This window comes from Heterocephalus glaber, unplaced genomic scaffold (genome assembly GCF_053883595.1).
Source record: "Heterocephalus glaber isolate CG9 unplaced genomic scaffold, H.glaber_assembly_v1.0 deba00001719, whole genome shotgun sequence".
In the NCBI taxonomy this organism is placed as follows: Eukaryota; Metazoa; Chordata; class Mammalia; order Rodentia; family Bathyergidae; genus Heterocephalus; species Heterocephalus glaber.
Window position 1 is genome coordinate 1 of NW_028258432.1, and position 16,124 is coordinate 16,124.

General features: G+C 42.1%; 1 protein-coding gene across 1 annotated transcript in view; it reads right to left on the bottom strand.

The window, feature by feature from the left end:
- Window positions 1–9,981: 9,981 nt before the first annotated feature.
- Window positions 9,982–16,124, bottom strand: part of LOC101717569 (BMP-binding endothelial regulator protein) — a 321,597-nt gene continuing 315,454 nt past the window's right edge. Inside the window, exons 19-22 of the transcript XR_015446606.1 lie at window positions 15,095–15,157; window positions 11,957–12,016; window positions 11,460–11,513; window positions 9,982–11,276 (exon numbers count right to left, since the gene is read on the bottom strand). The gene's annotated coding sequence lies outside the window, so the exon portion shown is untranslated. The remainder of the gene's footprint in view (window positions 11,277–11,459; window positions 11,514–11,956; window positions 12,017–15,094; window positions 15,158–16,124) is intronic.

Sequence of the window (16,124 nt, forward strand, 5' to 3'; positions counted from 1 at the left end):
AGGGAAAAAGAGAATGCGTTCCATTCACCTTCCCACATCTCCTTCCTTGGGGGAATATTTCCGGATGGCATCATTCCTCTCCTGTAATGTAGTCCTCTTCCAGACCACCATACAGCCACTCCCAGCTAATGGGATGCATCTGCATCTGAAATGGCTCAGAACCACTCACAGAAAATAAGAGAATGGGTTCAATCTACCTTGCCACATTTCCTGCCATAGCAGAGGATCCTGGGCTGGCACCACCCTGCTCCCATAATGGAGGCACATTCTAGTTTGCCATAAGCCCACTCCCAGCTAATTAGATACTTCCAAAAAGACTCAGAATGACTCACAGGGAAAAAGAGAATGCATTCGATCTAGCTTACCCCACCTCCTCCCACAGGGGCAGATTCTTCCCTGGCACCACCCCGGTCCCATAGTGGAGGTGGCTTCTGGGCCAACTTACCGATGCTCACAGCTAATGGGATGCTCCTGAAATGGCTCAGAACCACTCACAGGAAAAATGATAATGCATTAGATCCACCTTATCACATCTCCTGCCACAGGATATTTCGGGATGGCACCAGTCTGCTCCCAAACTGGAGGCAGATTACATGCCACTGAGGGGCTGCTCACAGCTAACAGGATGCTTCCAAAATGGCTCAGAACCCCACAAAGGATAAAAGAGAATGCATTTGATACACGTTACCACATCTCCTGCCACGGGGGAGGATTCTGGGCTGGCACTATGCTGCTCCCATAATGGAGGTGGATCAGGCCTGCCATTCCAATGCTCACAGCTAATATGATGCCCAGAAAATGGCCCAGAACCCTCATCAGAAATGAGAATGCTTTCTGCCCACTGTACTATATCTCCTGCCATGGAGGTTGAGTCTGGGGTGGTGCCACTCCACTCCCATAATGTATGTGGCCTCTGGGCCATCATTCGGCCATTCCTAGCTAATGGGATGCTTCTGAAGTAACTCAAAACCACATACAGGAAAAAAAAGAATGTACTCAATCCACACCATATTTTCTGCCACGGGGAGGATTCTGGGCTGGCACCACGCTGCTCCCATAGTGGAAGTAGCTTCTGGGTCACTGTACCTATGCTCACAGCTAATGGGATGCTTCCAAAATGGATCAGAACTGCTCAGAGGAAAAAAGAGAATGTGTTCCATGCACCTTAACACATCTTCTGCCATGTGGGAATATTTTGGGTTGGCACCATGCTGCTCCCATACTGGAGGGGGCTTCCAGGCCAACATATGGCCGCTCCCAGCTAATGGGATGCATCCAAAATGTCTCAGACCCACTCACACTAAAAAAGAGAATCCGTTCAATCCACTTAACCACATCTTCTGCCACAGGGGAGGATTCTGCCCTGGCACCATGCCAGTCCCACAGTGGAGGCGGCTTCCAGGCCATTGTACCAATGCTCACAACTAATAGGATGGTTCTGAAATGGCTCAGAACCATACACAGCATGAAAGATAATGTATTAGATCCACCTTAGTACATCTCCTGCCCCAGGGGAATATTTCAGGAGGGCACCAGCCTGCTCCAAATGTGGAGGCCACTTATGTGCCAACAAATGGCCACCCCCATATAATACAATGCTTCCAAAATGGCTCAAAACCAGTCACAGGAAAAAAGAGATTGCTTTCAATCTACCTTACATCTCCTGCCATGGAGGAGGATTGTGGCAAGGCACCTTACTGCTACCATAGTGGAGGTGGATTCTGAGCCACCATACAGCTGCTCCCAGATAAAGGGATGTTTCAAAATGGCTCAGAACAGCTCATGGGAATAAAGGGAATGCATTTGATATGCCTTGCCACATTTCCTGCTATGGGGGAAGATTCTGGCCTGGCAACACCATGTGCCCGTAATTGAGGCACATTCCCGGTTGACATAAGGCCTCTCCCATCTAATTGGGTGCTTCCAAAATGGCTCAGAACCACTCACAGGAAAAAAGACAATGCATTTGATCTACATTACCACATCTCCTGCCAAGGGGGATGATTCTGGCATGGCACCAAGCTGCTCCCATATTGGAGGTGGCTTCCAGGCCGCAGTATGGCCTCTCCCAGCTAATGGGATGCTTGTGAAATGACTTGGAACTGCTCGCAGGAAAAAAGAGAATGCTTTTGGTATACCATATGACATCTCAAGCCATGGTGGTTAATTCTGGGTTGGCCCCATTCTGCTCCTGTAATTGAGGCAGCTTCCGTGGCACTATACAGCACTCCTAGGTAATGGGATGCTTCCGAACTGTCTCCAAACCACTCAAAAGAAAAATGAGAATGCGTTCTATCCACCTTATCACATCTCCTGCCATGGGGGAATATTTCTGGATGGCACCATGCCGCTTACGAAGTGGAGGGTGATTCTGGGCCACTGTAAGACCGTGCCCAGCTAATGGGATGCTTCCAAAATGACTCAGAATGGCTCACAGGAAGAAAGAAAATGCGATTGATCCACCTTACCAAATTTACTGCGACAAGGGAGGATTCTGGCATGGCACCATGCCACTCCTATAGTGGAGGCAGCATTTGGGGCAATGTACCAATGATCAGAGTTAATGGGATGCTTCCAAAATGGCTCAGAAACACTCACAGAAAAAAAGGGAATTCGTTCCATCCATCTTATCACATCTCCTGCCACGGGGAATATTTTGGGATGGCACCATGCTGTTCCCTTTGTGGAGGTGGCTGCCCAGCCAATGTAGGGCCGCTCCCAGCTAGTGGGATGCATCTGAAATGGCCCAGAAACACTCACAGGATAAAAGATATTGCATTGGATCTAACTTACCACATATCCAGGCACAGGGGAATATTTTGGGATGGCACCACCCCATTCCTCTACTGTAGGCAGCTTCCAGGCAAGGGTATGGCAGATACCAGCCAATTGGATACTTCCAAAGTAACTCAGAACTGCTCACAGGAAAAAAGAGATTGTGTTCAATCTACCTTAACACATCTTCTGCCATGGGGGAGGAATTTGGCCTGACACCACTATGCTCCCATAGTGGAGGCTAATTCTGGCCCACTGTACGGATGCTCCCAGCTAATGGGATGCTTCTGAAATGTCTCAGAACCACACACAAGAAAAAAGAGAATGTGATCAGTACACCTTGCCACATCTCCTGCCATGGGGCTACATTTCTGGATGGCACCACGCCGCTCCTGTTAGTGCAGGGGGGCATTGGGCCACCATATGGCTGCTCCCAGCAAATATGATGCTCCCAAAGTGGCTCAGAACCACTCAGAGGAAAAAAGAGAATGCATTTGATCTACCTTACCACATTTCCTGCCATGGGGGAGGATTCTGGCCTATCACCACACTGCTCCAATAATGGAGGTGGATTTGGGGCCACTGATGGCAGCTCCTATCTAATGGGATGGTTTGGAAATGGTTCACACGCGCTCACAGGAAAAAAGAGAATGTGCTCGATCCACCTTGCCACATCTCCTGCCACGGGGGAGGATTCTGGGATGGCAGCACACTGCTCCCATACTCAATGTGGCATCCGTTCTGCCATATGGCTGCTTCTACTTAGTGAGATGCTTCAGAAATGGCACAGAATCACTCACAGGAAAAAAGAGAATGTGTTTGGTCTACCTTACCGCATATCCTGCAACCAGGCAGGATTCCTGGCTGGCACCAGGCCACTGCCATAGTGGAGACAGTTTCTGGACCTCAGTATGACTACTCCCAGCTAATAGGATGCTTCAGAAATGGCTCACAAGCGCTCACAAGAAAAGGAGAATGTGTTCCATTCACCTTACCACATCTCCTGCCACAGGAGAGGATTCCAGGATGGCACCATGCCACTCCCAAAGTGGAGGGAGCTCAACACCCCACTGTAACAAATAGATAGATCAACTAGACAAAAAAATAAGTAATGCAATACTAGAACTCAATCGAACTCTTGAACAAATGAACTTAACAGATGCTTACAGAGTCTTCCACCCCACAAAATCAGAATACACATTCTTCTCAGCTGCACATGGGTCATTCTCAAAAATAGACCATATACTCACACATAGAATATGTTTAAGTAAGTGCAAAGGAGTTGAAGTTATGCCCTGTATATTATCAGAACATAGTGCAGTGAAATTGGAGATCCATAGCAAAAGAAACTCAAAAAATTCATATCCACATGGAAATTGAACAACACACTTCCGAATAACCAATGGGTCACAGAGGAAATTCAAGAAAAAATCAGACAGTTCCTTGAATTAAACGACAATGACAATACAACATATTGAAATCTATGGGACACAATGAAAGCAGTCTTATGAGGGACATACATAGCAGTGAATACACATATTAGGAAAACAGAACAATCCCAATTAAACAACCTGATGCTGAACCTCAAGCTTCTAGAAAAAGAAGAACAGGACAACCCCAGGGCTCATAAAAGGGAGGAAATTATGAAGATCAGAGCAGAAATCAATGCAATGGAGACTAAGAGAATAATACAAAAAATCAATGAAGCCAAGAGCTGGTTCTTTGAAACAATCAACAAAATTGACAAACCCTTAGCCAACCTTGTCAGAAAAAGGAAAGGACCAAATCCATGCAATTAGGAATGAAAAGGGTGAAATGACAACAGACACAGCAGAAATCCAGAGGATCATCAATACCTACTTCCAGAACCTATATGCCAATAAGATGGACAACACAGAAGAAATGGACAGAATCCTAGATACATATGAATTACCAAAGTTGAACAAAAAGACCTAAAAATTCTGAACAACCCAATATCAATGAATGAAATTGAAAATGTAATTAAAAACTTATCAACTAAGAAAAGCCCGGGCCCTGATGGCTTCACTGCTGAATTCTACAAGACATTTAGAGAGGAACTACTGACACTACTGTTTAAACTCTTCAAGGAAATTGAAAGGGAAGCAATACTCCCAAATTCATTCCTGGAAGCAAGCATCACCTTGATCCCCAAAGCAGAGAAAGACCCAACTGAAAAGGAGAACTATAGGCCAATCTCACTAATGAACATAGATGCAAAAATCCTTAATAAGATACTGGCAAACAGAATGTAGAAGATCACCAAGAAGATCATACACCCTAATCAAGTGGGATTCATCCCAGGGATGCAGGGATGGTTCAATATACGCAAATCAATCAATGTAATACAATATATCAATAGAGCCAAGAACAAAAACCATATGATTATCTCCATGGATGCAGAAAAAGCATTTCACAAAATCCAACATGCATTTATGATAAAATCCCTACAAAAATTGGAATAGATGGTCTCTACCTCAAACTGATGGAAGCCATCTACGAAAAACCAACAGCCAATATCATACTAAATGGTCAAAAACTGAAATCCTTCACACTAAAATCAGGAACAAGACAATGATGTCCACTATCACCACTCTTGCTCAATATAGTTCTGGAAAGAGCCACAGCAATGAGACAGGAGAAAGAAATAAAAAGAATAAAGATAGGAAAGGAAGAAGTCAAATTGTCGTTATTTGCAGTTGACATGATATTCTATATAGAAGACCCCAAGAACTCCACCAAAAGTCTTCTAGACTTAACCAAATTCAGTCAAGTAGCTGGTTACAAGGTCAATGCACAAAAATCAGTAGCTTTCCTCTACATGAATGACAGACTCACTGAGAGAGAAATAGGGCAAATAATTCCTTTCACAATAGCATCCAAAAACCTGAAATACCTAGGAATCAACCCAACAAAAGAAATCAAAGACCTCTTCTCTGAAAACTATGGCACTCTGAAAAAAGAGACTGAAGATGCTATCAGAAAATGGACAGACATCCCCTGCTCCTGGGTAGGAAGGGTTAATATAGAGAAAACGGCCATACTTCCAAAACTGCTATATAGATTTAATGCAATTCCAATTGAAATCATAGCAGCATACTTCATGGACCTTGAGAAAACAATCCAAAAATTCATTTGGAACAAGAAGAGACCCAGAATAGCAAACACAATTCTAGGTAACAGAGACATGGCAGGGGGTAGCACAATCCCCAACCTGCAACTCTACTACAAAGCTACTGTGATTAAAAACAGCATGGTACAGGCAAAGAAAAAGACATGAGGACCAGTGAAACAGATTAGAAGATGCAGAAAGAATGTCAGATACACTCAGCCATCTCATCTTCAATAAAGGAGCCAAACACCCTCACTGGAGGAAAGATAGCCTCTTTAATAAATGGTGCTGGAAAAATTGGGCTTCAACTTGCCAAAGATTAAAACTAGACCTGTATCTTTTGCCATGCACTAAACTAAAATCAAAATGGATTAAAGATCTAAATATTAAAATAGAAACTCTGAACCAGTTGGAACAGAGGTTAGGTAGAACCCTTGAAGACATCACTGTAGGAAAAGATTTTATGAACAAAACCTCAGTTGCCTGTGAACAAGCACAATCAATCAACAAGTGGGATCTCTTCTTATTAAAAGGCTTCTGCACAGCAAGAGAAACCACCAGCAGTGTGAGGAGACAACCCACAATGTGGGAAAAAATCTTCACCTGCTATTCCTCAGACAAAGGTCTGCTATCTCAAATCTATAAAGAACTTAAAAAGATCAGACCTTGCAAATTTAAAGACCCAATCCAAAAATGGGCATCTGAAATGGACAGGCATTTCTCAGACAAAGAAGTAGAAATAGCAAATAAATACATGAAAAAATGTTCAACATCACTGGTCATTTGAGAGATGCAAATGAAAACAATGCTGAGATTCCACTTCACTCCAGAAAGAATGGCTGCTATCATGAAATCAACCAATAACAAATGCTGGTGGGGCTGTGGGGAAAGAGGAGCCCTGCTCCACTGCTGGTGGGAGTGTAGCCTGATGCAAGCACTGTGGAAATCAGTATGGAGATACCTCAAAGAACTAGGACTGAAAGTTCCATTTGACCCCATTATTCCACTGCTGGGGATCTTCCGCAAAGAATTAAAAGAATCATACCACAGTGATAATATGTGCACCCATATTCATAGCAGTACAGTTTGTAAAAGCTAAAACTTGGAAACAGCCCAAATGCCCATCAACTGGAGACTGGATAAAGAAAATGTGGTTTTTTTATAAAATGGAGTACTACTCAGTCATAAAAAATGAGAAATTAGATACATTTATAGCTAAATGGATGCACATTGAGGCGATACTCTTAAGTGAAATAAATAGGACACACATGAATAAATACTGAATAGTTTCTCTGGTGTGAGGAACTGAAAGTGTAAATAAAGACTAAATGTATAATAGGTAATGTGAAATAGGAAGAAAAGGGGCAAAGTGGAAGGAAGTGGGAGGGCTAGGGGAAAGGATAGAAGAGAATGGGATTAATATGAGAAAATGGAAAAATAGGAACAAAATCTTCGTAAATAGGGAGGACTGGAGGGGTTGAAGGGAGGGCTGGGCAAGGGAGAAAAATAAGAACCAAGAGAGACTATGTAAAGTTGCAAATTTCCAATGATGAATTTCATTATATTGTATACCTAAAATGTACCAATGATTAGAATGAATAATTGATAATGCAAAATAGGAAGAAAAGGTCCAAAGGGGTAGGGGTAGTGGGAGGGGCAGGGGAAAGGAAAGAAGGGAAAGAGAAAATGATGAGAAATGGAAAAAATGGAAATAAAGTCTTTGTAAATAGGGAAGGGTGGAGGGTGTGAAGGGAGGGCTAGGAATGGGGAAAAATAAGAACCAAGATGCATTATGTAAAGGTACAATTCCCAATGAGAAATGTAATTGTGTTGTATACCTACAAAGTACCAATAAAAGAATTTAATAAATAAATTAAATAAATAAATAAAAGAAGACCCAAAAAACTCAACCAAAAGACTTCAAGACTTAATTGACAGATTCAGTAGAGTAGCTGGATACAAGGTCAACACTCAAAAAACAATAGCCTTCGTGTACACAAATAACAGACTCACTGAAAGAGAAATTAGGGTAATAATTACTTTTACAATAGCATCCAAAAAAATGAAATATTTAGGAGTCAATCTAACAAATGAAGCAAAACACCTCTACACTGAAAATTACAGCACTCTGATAAAAGAGACTGAAAAGGATACAAGAAAATGGAAAGACATCCCTTGCTCCTGGGTAGGAAGAACCAATATAGTGAAAATGGCTATACTTCCAAAATTGCTATATAAATTCAATGCAATGCCAATCAAAATTCCAACAATATACTTCACAGAACTAGAGAAAACAATCCAAAAATTCATTTGGAACCATAAGAGACCTAGAATAGCTAAAGCAATTCTAGGCAACAAAGCCATGGGGTATCACAATCCCCAACTTAAAACTCTACTACAAAGCCACTGTGATAAAATCAGCATGGTACTGGCAAAGGAACAGACCCGAGGATCAGTGGAATAGATTAGAAGATGCAGAAACAACTCCAGACATGCTCAGCCACCTCATCTTTGACAAAGGAGCCAATCACCATCATTGGAGGAAAGATAGTCTGTTCAATAAATGGTGTTGGAACAACTGGACTTCAACCTGCCAAAGATTGAAACTAGACCCACACCTATCACCATGCACTAAACTAAGATTGAAGTGGATTAAACATATAAATATTAAGACAGAAACACTAAACTTGCTGGAACATAAGTTATGTAGAACTCTTGAAGATATTGGCATAGGAAAAGACTTCATGAACAAAACCTCAGTAGCACGGGAACTAGCAGAAAAAATCAACAACTGGGATCTCATCTTATTAAAATGCTTCTTCACTGCAAAAGAAACCACCAACGGAGATAACAGACAACTTACAATATGGAAAAAAAAATTTAGCAGCTGTACCTAAGACAAAGGACTACTATCTAGAATTATATAAAGAATTGAAAAGATCAGACCCCCCAAATTTAAAGACCCAGTTCAAAAATGGGAATCTGAAATGAACAGACATTTCTCAGACAAGGAACTAAAAGCAGCAAACAAATATATGAAAAACTGGTCAACATCCCTCATCATTCAAGAGGTGCAGATGAAAACAACACTGAGATTCCACTTCACTCCAGAAAGAATGGCTGCTATCAAGAAATCAACCAATAACTAATGCTGGCAGGGGTGTGGGGAGAAAGGAACCTTTCTCCATTGTTGGTGGGAGTGCAGACTGGTGCAACCACTGTGTAAGTCAGTGTGGAGATACCTCAAAGAACTAGGACTAGAGGTCCCATTTGACCCAGTTATTCCCCTGCTGGGTATCTTCCCCAAAGAATTAAAAGAATCATACCACAGTGATATGTGTGCACCCATGTTTATTGTGGCACAGTTTGTAATAGCTAAAGCTTGGAAGCAGCCCAATTGCCAATCAACTGGAAACTGGATAAAGAAAATGTGGTTTATTTATAAAATGGAGTACTACTCAGCCATAAAGAAGGAAAAACTAGAGTTATTTATAGCTAAATGGATGCACATCAAGGCCACACTCTTAAGTGAAATGAATAGGACACACATGTGTAAATCCCAAATAGTTTCACTAGTGTGAGAAACTGATATTGTAATCAAGGGTTAAAATGATTAAAATGAATAGTTGATAATTTGAAATAGGAAAAAATGTCCAAAGACAAAGGAGTGAAAGGAGGGGAAGGGGAAAGGAAAAGAGGGAAAGGAAAAAGTATGAGAAAAGAAAAAAAAATGGAAATGAAATCTATGTAAATAGGGAAGGGTGGAGGGTGTGAAGGGTGCAGAGGTAATGGGGAAAAAATAAGAACCAAGATACATCATGTACAGGTACAAACACCCAGTGATAAATCTAAATGAATTGTATACCTAAAATGTACCAAGAAAAGAACTGAAAAAAAAAAACCTACTTACTTGCTTAAAGACATGGGTCTTTCTAGAACTCCAAGGATAAAGCCTGCTAAGAGAATTATTTCTCCTTTAAATGAAAATATGAAGAAGTTCTGAGGGTCAATAACTATAGTGATGACTATTTGGATACCATCAATAATTTCTACCTTCTTCCCTCTGACTGTGAGCATGAAAAGCACATTTGGCCATGAAGGATGGTCCAGCCATTCTACATGACAATGGGATGCAGCCTCATAGCCATTGAGAAGCCTCTATTGTTTTACCTCCAATGACATACATGTCAAACAGCAGGGAAAAGAAAAGTCCCTTCTCCAAAGTTCATCAGATCAAACTAAGATATCCCATGGCTGAAGATCTCACAAGACCTGACCATGACTCTGGCCCTTAGCAGCATTCGTGGTGAAAAAACATCACATGGCTAGGTTACGTAGAAGCTCATTTTTTACCTTTCTAAGGAATATCATGCCCTGTATCCAGGCTGCATGCACAGAGGTCTCATCTATCATCAGCAATCTCACCACAACAAACATTTTTTCATCACTGCAGATATGTGAAAGGAAGGCAAACCACACCTTGCTAAAACCTTATCCTTTGCTCTGCAAGAACACTGGGCTGTGATCTGGCATCACCACTGGAACAAAGGCTTTCTCTTCACTCTGATACCAGAAGCAATTTGAGTGCAAAACTCTCATCCTGACACTCATTTTCATCAACTACTGACCTGCAAAGAATTCTGTCCTTTCTCCTGGGCAGGGTGGCCCATCACAACACCACTGGACCACAGAATAAGCACTCCAAGGATGTAGAGAAGATCAACATTCATTTTACTTCACTATACACGAAGGAAAAATTCAGGGTCAGTGGATTGTCTCAGTTCTTCCTTCATTGCTCTCCTGGGCTCCAGAACCTAAAGCAAAGTCACAGCAACCCCACTACCCCACGACTCCACATCAGGGACCCCAATATCACTTAGTGAAGGCCATGGATATTCCCTGCCTATGCTGCAGTGAAGGTCCATGGCTGTCCTTATACAGATCCTGGTGATGTTCAGGGCTCACCATGAGCTGTGGACTCCCTCACTGGAAAAGAAGCACAAGAGATTCTACCCTTTGTGGTCTCCTCCGTGACTACCTGTACAACTCCCATGTCATCCTATCATTCAGGTTCCATCACCACCACCACGCTCCTCCCTCCTTCTTGTCAACAAACTAGCCATGCAATGGTAATGGATGCCTTTGAGGAGATACCTCCCAATTCACTCCGATCCCCATCTCAGGGACCCACTCTGTCACAGTGACCTCATGCCCTGCTTACTCCCCTAGTGGGACAAGTATGAAATACATGTCATCTCTCCTGGAAGGGAACCAATAGCATCTGATGCTTCCTCATGACAGCAAGAAGGCACAGAGCACCACACTTGTCGATGAAGAGGGCAGAATCAGAGGTTCACCATCGATAGCCAACCTGTCACAGAAGAAAAGGCTACGATGCTGAGTGTGGCACAAACTCTGAACCACTCAGTAGTCAAGACCTTAGAGGGTGCATGTCTAGGAAACATGCGAATACCTCGTGCACACCCTCTTCACATCCATCTGAATACAGACCATCATTTGGTGCCCAATGAGGTACCAGCACGCTGATTCTCACCTGACACCTGCATGCAGTTCCAGCCATAGTCTGCTCATCTTCCCTTGAAGGAACCTGCAGAAAACATGGAGAAGACAAAGTCAGTGTTGAGTCAATGAGCATTTCAATTCCCACAAAAACCACTGACTCACACTGGAAATGTACCTGGCTGCTGGGATAACTGCATGAAAACAATCCTGTCCCCACAGTCAAACCTCTCCTAAGTGGACCCCTGCAGACTCTCCTGTGCTACGGCTCCCCGGGCTGGGACACAGCAAGCACCCAAACCTAGACACCATGTCTTCTTCAGTGCTCACTCTTTTACTATCCATTTCACCTAAGCTGTGCGAAGTGTCCCCTCCCAGAGAGTGGCATTGCTGTGGATTCCATCCTTCCTTACTTGAGCAACTTCAAATCAAGCAGTGGGCTACAAATGGTGAGCCACACCTTTGTCACTTACTCACACATGTGGAAGTGGCAGGACCTCATTGGTGGCCTGGGCACAAGCCCACACTTACCTGGATGTCTGTATGCATCCACCTGATTATACTGTGCTGCTCACTGTGACATGACTGTCCCTGTGAAAATGACATCAGAGAATACTGATTTAGTCCATGTGAGTATCGTGGAGGTCACTGTGTTAGACTGTGGCCCCTTTGCTTTAACACCTCAGTCTCAGGGGTGTTTCCTAGAAAAAATATGGTAAGAGAATTCTTTCTCACTTGAAGGGAAACCTGCAGAAGTTCTAAGGCTCAATATTCATAGTGGATGGTAGCAAGAATCCTGGCCTCCCCACCCACCTAGCCAACATGAAAACTACCTTACGGGTCAGTTTCCCTACATGAAAATGGGACACTTACCAGCAGCCATTGGGAAGATTTAATCTTCACTGGCACACAGGTGAATCAGTGGGGAAAAGCAAAGTGTGCCCAAGTGCCCTCCCACAATGTGCATCAGTAAAGAAGAAAGTGTTGCATGGCTGAGGGTAGCAGCATCTCCCAAGGCCTTTTGGCAGGATACCTGGTGATGAAACATGTTAATACCAGGTTAGGCAGAGGCTCCTTCTGACCTGGATACAGACATCTGGACTAGTGATCAGCTTGTACCCATGGTGGTATTTTCCTGGCCTTCAATAAGTGTACAACAACCAACTTCTTGATCACTCTGTATCCATGAAGGGAAAAGGAACAAGACCATGCTAAAAAGATACAGCATGTTCTGCAAGCACACAACATGCTCGATTCATTGACAACCACCACTGGTGTGGGAGGCTTCCACTCCACCGCATACCAGATTGAAACTGAGGGAAGAATGTCATCCCAAGGCTCTGATCTTCATCAAGTGGGTGCCTGCAAATTTCCTGTGCTTCTTTCTCAGCAGTCTGGTACTCAAGCATGTCACTGCATATAGTAAGCAAGCAATCCCAGGACACAGGGACCTTGAACAGTACTTTTCCTACCCTATACAAAAAGAAAACTCACACAGACTAGATTTCTGATTTGTTAGTCTTTTATACTTGAATTTATTCACGCAAAATATGGTATCGGCTACACTCAGGGCCCCAACATGCTCCACTGAAGCCTAGGAAGATCCATTTCCTGTGCTGTGATGGAGGCCATACTTGCTGCTATCTGGATCCTGGTGAGGGTCCAGGGTCTGGCCTTTCCTGGCTGTGAGGTCTGGACCCGTCACTAGAAAACACACCCGAAAGAACCCATCCTGTACTTTATCCTATGCCCTTCTTTTTCTCCATCTGCACAATCTGCACATCATAGGATTACTCAGGGGTCCATCACCACTACAAGGACCCTCATTTACGCACACTGAAAGCCAGAGAAGAGAAAATGGACACTCCTGAGCAGACACCGGACAAACTGTTACAATCTGTATCTCAGGGAACTACTCTAGGATAATTATCTGAATCCTTGCTTTTTGTCTACAATGCCTAGTTTGTTGTTGTTGTTGTTGTTCTTTTTTTTTGGAGCAAAAAATTTATTAGTACATTTCAGGTAAACATAATGATAGCATTCATCACAGGGAATTTGTACCTGTTCATGATGTATCTTTCTTCTTTTTTTCCCATTCTCCTCCCCTCCCTCTACCTCTCTGCTTTTCCTTTATTTACAAAAGCTTTGTTTCCATTTTTTCTTCTATTTTCTTTTCTTTCTTTCTTCTTTCTTCTCCCCCTCCACCCTCTTTTGTTCCCCTTTACAATGGCCAGTATAAATGCACACTTTCGGCCTGGATTCAGTAGCACCTGATTCTACACCCTGATAGGAATGAGGCACTTAACCTCACACTTGCCAAATAAAGGAGACTACCTCAGAGTTTCACTATCAAAAATGAAAATCACGTCTGAAAATAAGGTCTCTGATGTGTGAATGTGGGGTCAGCTCAGAACTCGACAGTCACAGTGACCTTCCCAGCACAAGAATCCAGTACATGACAACATCTCATTAGGCTATTACCCTTATGCTAGCCACCTGGATATTGAAGATTGGATGGGTGCCAATGGGCTGTAATTTATACTTTTGTTTTTCCTTGGTTTGTTCAAGGTTTTTTCAACACACTCATTCAATCGATCACTTCCATTAACTTGAAAGCACCTACAAAAAATTGTCATTTAGCTCTCATCTTGCTCTTCCATGTCACTGACTCTTTCTGCCCCCACCCAGAAACAGAAAGGCATCCTTCAGCTATGTGTTAATAGAGTCCTTAATTCTATGTAAATTGTATTCTCTGGCATGTCCAAATGTGTAATAGAGCCATCTGTAAATTTTTCAATGTTTACTGTTGTGTTGTAACACCACCATGTCTACATCCAACCATGATGCGATGGATCCCTGAAATTGTACAGGTTCAATATTCATTTCTGTCTCATACAAAATGCAGTATTGCATTCACTAGATATTTTCATCATGTCTCTCATTTCATCCATTAGTACTTGTAACAAAACCTCAGTAACAAGTGTCAAGGACATCCTCATCACTCATCCCTGTATATGAAGATCTGGTTTCCCGTGATGTGGTGAATGCCCACATTCGCACTTGTAGAGAGATCATTAGTGTTCTACTTTACAAACTTATTTTGCCTGCTGTGATGTATTCACCTATCTATGGACTCTTGTCATAGACTTATGGTTTGGTATATGTCTCATTTGCACTTATACAACTCCAAATTCCCTATGTCACTACATCGTTTCAGCATCCACTTACATTATCTAGATACTTGCAGGCTTCCATGGATAAAGCCTTGTAAGAGAGTGTTGTCTGTCTTCAGTGATACATGCAAAGCTTCCAAGGACAATATTTCAGAGATGGACTCAGTGAAAATTACATAAATCTCTTCTCCACCAGTAGCAATACAAGCATATTACATCTATTACATTCCAGAAAAGATGCAATGACATTTGATGTATCCTTGTAATATTAAGGTGATAATATGTTTTGAAAACATGTATCACCAGAAGTGGGGGAATATAATAAAACCTAACACAGTCATAAAATGAATTGCTGAAAATGAGATGTCACTAGTGACTATCATCCCAGACCAATACACTAGCCAAGACCTTAACATCTGAGCACCTAATTAGGAACTTGACAGGATTATAGAAGATCAAACAGCCTTCACTGGACTATGACCATTTTATCATTTACCTTGTTACTAGGGTGACTGCAACAACCATCTTTTCTGGATCACTGTGTTCTCTTGAAGGGCATCTGAAAAATATACGAAGCCAGTTTGGCATAGAAGGTGCTGTGTCAGAACATGAGCCCACTCCCTTTTTAATGTCCATTGCTAAAGGACAGCTAAACTCCTCAGGATACTTGGATTCACCAAACAAAAACAGTATTGTCAGAGAGCCCATATTTTGTCATCTCCACACCCTGGAAATTAACCTATGCTTACTGCAGTCCTAGAGTTCCACAATAATTTCAATTAACCAGTTCATAATCACTCCCTCAGCAGTCCTTGCTAAAACACCAATTTTCCCTATGGCATATAAAGGATAAATTCATATTTACTATAACTGTGAAGGACAAAATTATTTCTTATAGGAGCAGTGACCACTAAATCTAGTAATAGGACACCCTCATTCCTTTTCTCTATAGATGAAGATCTGGTGTAGAGTATCTCAGCACTTACCTCATAACCCTCTATGGACTTTACTCACTCCCATGGGTAGGATAATCACAGTGTCTTCAGAAGAACTTGAAAATCAAATCATAAAAAATGATTTTGGAACCTATGTCATTCAAAGAAGACATTGACACATTCCCTTGGTCATGGCGTTCAACATACCAAATCATATTCTTATCAAAATTACATGGTAAAGCTGAACACTGAGGAAAAAGCCTACTAAGAAATACCATCTTGTTTGGAAGAAACACTAGAAAAATTCCCATATTCAATACTAGGGGATAGGAAATATGGTCAATGACCTGCATCCCTATACAATAACCTATCACAATCTCTACATAAGTCCATAGTACAATCTCATATTTACAAAAAGCATTACTGACAAATCATATTTTGAACTGTGTTCTAAGCAGAGGTTACCACAGGAGTTCAAAAGCATCATTCATGATATAAATACCAAAAAATAAGAAATGCCTCTAATGATTTAAAGTCAGCAAACCTGTACACTAGGATAAAACTTAATGGAATACCTGCCAAAAAGCCAGG